This window comes from Montipora capricornis, chromosome 9 (assembly GCF_036669925.1).
Source record: "Montipora capricornis isolate CH-2021 chromosome 9, ASM3666992v2, whole genome shotgun sequence".
Taxonomy (NCBI): domain Eukaryota; kingdom Metazoa; phylum Cnidaria; class Anthozoa; order Scleractinia; family Acroporidae; genus Montipora; species Montipora capricornis.
The window spans coordinates 46,076,141-46,081,140 of NC_090891.1; positions in this window are offsets into that span (position 1 = coordinate 46,076,141).

Sequence of the window (5,000 nt, forward strand, 5' to 3'; positions counted from 1 at the left end):
GTAAATGAATTGTGTCTGTAATACAAGCAACAAATGCAGAGAAACGTTACTTATTATATTTCGATATAAATCTATATCATCTTCAGACTGAGGTGGCCAACAAGTAGTAGAGATTTAAATACTATAGATGGTACATTAGCATAATTAAGTGGCAGTCTCTCTAAAAGCGGTCCACTCGACTTCGGGACCAAAAATTATTTTCCCTCATTTTTTGTCAGTGAAAAGGATTTGGCACATATATATAAAAAAGCAATTTATTATTTTCCAGTTTCTTATTTTTGCTTTGCTACGAGCCAAAATTGAATTTTGGCGGAACTGAGGTTGCCGACCGTGATCAGAAAGGTAAAATTCACCGATTTTGTGAAGCGTGCTACGTCCCCTAAAATGCAGCTCACAGAATTTCGTTTTCATACAAATTCTAAGGTACATTCATTACTTAGACTGACGAAATATGGAAACTTTTCGGAAAATTCTAAGCTTACCAGAGAGGCTGGAAGCCACCCTACTCTGAGGCCTTTGTTCACCTACTAAAATTTAGCCAAGTTTGAGGAAGAAAATCTCAAAAGTTGGGTCTAAATGAAGGCTAAATAGCAGATCACAGTAAATTTCTTACCTTAATAAACCGTTCCATAAGTTCAAACCGCTGGGTATCTCCTTGGATTGCACGCGACAACAGATTAAAATCTGCCACAATCAGTGTATTTACACAACTATCGCTCGTGTCAAAGTTCATTTGCATAACCCTTGCACTCGGTGAAAATATGTCTTCTGCCGTTCAGGTTCGTTTGTTGACCTTCTAAGAAGTGACAAAAAGCCTTCTTTAGTAAATGGATAAGCTGGAGATCCAGTTTTGAGGTGCAGGTTGCGTTAAAGTTGATCAATTCTCAAGACTTCCGAGATACTCCAAAAGTAAATAATGGCTGTCACTAATTAACCGTTGCCGTCGTCCTGACAAGCTCCTTTGGTACATTCTCCCACAGATCGACGGAACGCTAGGAGAAGATGAAAGTAGTAAGTTTTCATTTACCGTTTTTATGACAACTGAATCCTGTATTACTACTAGCCTAATGACTACTACTAGGAACTTGAGCGTAAAAACAACAACAACGAACACTCGCCGGTTATCTCTGAGAGGTGAGTTGGTCAAGTGCACCTGAATGAACACGACAGGCTTGAATGGAACCATGTTTTTCGATGAATGGTCTGTACTTATGTTTCATGCTTGATCGCTGCTTGTATTTTACAATCAGCGCTAATGAACGTCGGGATCCGTTGATGCCACGAATGCAACACTAGCCGTATTTGTCACAATGTCACACAAGTTTTAACGTGACCCGTTACCAGCTATGGAGGATCCCCTGCCCTGCGCGCGCTAGTGCTGGTGAATAGATTTGTCAAGAAAAATTCGTTTCATTTCAATATTGAAATTGATAAACCCACCCATTGATTTAATTTTTGGACTAGTGTAATCCTGTCAGTATCACCGAACGACGACAATCATTGTACCTTTTCGACTTATACTTTTCCTCAAAAAAGGAGATATGATCTCAAAGTAGATATGTAACTGAAATTCACTTTTTTCTTTCCCGTTATCAGGCGTTCGTTTTTCACAGAAAACCCAATGATTGACCTATGAATAAAATGAAGAAAATCAAAAGATAGGGCCAAGAAACTCAGCAGATGCTGAGAGAGCGATTTCTGGCTTTGTTGATTATAGGACTAGTACCCTACCGTTTTTTCTCCAGCAGGACCCAGCATTGTTGGCCATAAAACTAGTTTGTCTTTGATTTCTCAGGCTGGCGAAACAAATAGTTTAGTGATGGGACATGCCGTCTTACCTTGCTCGAAGGAGGGTGCCTGGGGGTACTCCCCGTATGGGTTATATAGGTACGTGCAGCCCCAAAGGGTAAGGCTTTCAGCCGTTTTGGTCATAAATAGTGTATAATTATCAACTTCTTTAAGCAGTAGGGCCCCTTGTTTCTGAGCGATCAGCTAAAAACTATGGGATTCAATGAGTCAAGATGCTCAAGGACACGTGCCATCATTTTGAAATTTCCAACAAATTTGGACATGTTGAAATAATGCTCATGTTATAAATTGATTCCGTGGCTAGTCATCATCAGCGCAGCTTCGATAATTAGCGGTGTAACTGTTACCAAGGCTTTAAATTTCTGTTGAAAAAAAATACGGGATGTGGTGTGCGTTGAACTACAGGCAAAAGGATTCAATTGCTTTTTTTTTTGATTGATTGCTGTTCGGGCAAACAGTCCTCTCTAGTGTTTGTTGTAAATATAAGACTGTATTAACACTACTTTTAATTCAGCGATGATAATGCTCGCGAACTATCAAAAAGGTGTTTTTCCTCGGCTATTATGATTATCGTTAGGATAAGAATGACTCTGAGGTTAAGAATTTCTATTCCAGATGGTCCGGGTCGATGCAAGATATATATTTTAACGATAACTGCAGAAATCCTACCGCGCTCATTGGCTAATTTTCATTGTCAGTAAGCGAATAGACACATGAACTGTAATTTGTGCGACACGTCAATTAGCGAGAGCGGACAATTTGACAATTTGTTATCGTAAAAAGCAATTTGACGTCAGTTTTTAATAACCTATTGCAGAAACGTGAGAGCACTGGGGCGAGTTTCTTATATTGATTAGATTGAAAAGCTACCCAACCAAGTTTGAAGTGGAAATTTGTCAAAATGGGAGCCTTGCAAAAGTTGCAAAGTTCCATACAAACCCTTATAATTTTGTCGCCTGTCTACCCAATACATACAAACTCTCTATTTTGGGTGATATTTGGGGAGCTACCATTTTGCCATTTTCCTCCTCCAAAAACTTCTATTCTTGGTGAGGACTCTCAAATTTAGTTGATCTTTCATTTTTCAAACAAATGGAAAACAACCATACTCTTTCCCAGTCCTCTCACGTTTCTGCAATGGCCTGTGCGTCTGTCCTGTTATTGACAATGAATTTCCTCATAATATTGTCAAATTAGTTGATCAATAACAGAAAAACGTATGAAACGCTGACGTCAATATGTTAAATAACACATGCCAATCGTAGTGTATATTTCCCTCCCCGTTGCATAAGTCCCGTAACTAGTTTTATGACCAACAATGCTGGATCCTTCCGGAGAAAAGACGGTAGGGTACTTGTCCTATAAGCAACAAAGCCACAAATCGCTCTCTCCGCATCTGCTGACTTTCTTGGCCCTATCTCTTGATTTTCTTCATTTTTTCATGGGTCGACCATTAGGTTTTCTGTGAAAAACCAACGGCTGAAAACATTAAAGAAAAAAGTGAATTTCACTTGCATATCTACTTCATCTGCTGTGTCAGCAAGTCCTTATATATTTTTTGGAGGAAAAGTAGGTAAAAATTGAAAAGCTGTAATGTGTCGTCGTTCGGTCATACTGACAGGATTACACTAGTCCAAAAATTAAAGCGATGGGTGGGTTTATCGATTTCAATATTGAAATGAAACGAGTTTCACAAAAACATATTGATCGGCGCGCGCAGTGAAGGGGATTCTCCATATTGGTCACGTTAAAACTTGTGTGACATTGTGACAAATACGGCTAGTGTTGCATTCGTGGCATCAACGGATCCCGACGTTCATTAGCGCTGATTGTAAAATACAAGCAGCGATCAAGCATGAAACATAAGTACAGACCATTCATCGAAAAACATGGTTCCATTCAAGCCTGTCGTGTTCATTCAGGTGCACTTGACCAACTCACCTCTCAGAGATAACCGGCGAGTGTTCGTTGTTGTTGTTTTTACGCTCAAGTTCCTAGTAGTAGTCATTAGGCTAGTAGTAATACAGGATTCAGTTGTCATAAAAACGGTAAATGAAAACTTACTACTTTCATCTTCTCCTAGCGTTCCGTCGATCTGTGGGAGAATGTACCAAAGGAGCTTGTCAGGACGACGGCAACGGTTAATTAGTGACAGCCATTATTTACTTTTGGAGTATCTCGGAAGTCTTGAGAATTGATCAACTTTAACGCAACCTGCACCTCAAAACTGGATCTCCAGCTTATCCATTTACTAAAGAAGGCTTTTTGTCACTTCTTAGAAGGTCAACAAACGAACCTGAACGGCAGAAGACATATTTTCACCGAGTGCAAGGGTTATGCAAATGAACTTTGACACGAGCGATAGTTGTGTAAATACACTGATTGTGGCAGATTTTAATCTGTTGTCGCGTGCAATCCAAGGAGATACCCAGCGGTTTGAACTTATGGAACGGTTTATTAAGGTAAGAAATTTACTGTGATCTGCTATTTAGCCTTCATTTAGACCCAACTTTTGAGATTTTCTTCCTCAAACTTGGCTAAATTTTAGTAGGTGAACAAAGGCCTCAGAGTAGGGTGGCTTCCAGCCTCTCTGGTAAGCTTAGAATTTTCCGAAAAGTTTCCATATTTCGTCAGTCTAAGTAATGAATGTACCTTAGAATTTGTATGAAAACGAAATTCTGTGAGCTGCATTTTAGGGGACGTAGCACGCTTCACAAAATCGGTGAATTTTACCTTTCTGATCACGGTCGGCAACCTCAGTTCCGCCAAAATTCAATTTTGGCTCGTAGCAAAGCAAAAATAAGAAACTGGAAAATAATAAATTGCTTTTTTATATATATGTGCCAAATCCTTTTCACTGACAAAAAATGAGGGAAAATAATTTTTGGTCCCGAAGTCGAGTGGACCGCTTTTAGAGAGACTGCCACTTAAGCACGTGAAAATCGAAAACAAAGACGATACCTTGATCAATTAATCAATATTGCCGCTCACTCCTCCCGAAGCATAGGCCACCAATAATAACTCTCCAGTCTCCTCTGTCCTGAGCTATCATCCTTTCAAGTTGTTTCCATGTGTGTCCAGTCCTTATAATGTCTTTTTCAAGCTCACGCCGTCAGGTGTTCCGTGGTCTCCCTCTGTTTCCTTGATCTTGGAGGTGCCAGTTTAGGGCTTGACGGCCAATGCTACCAAGG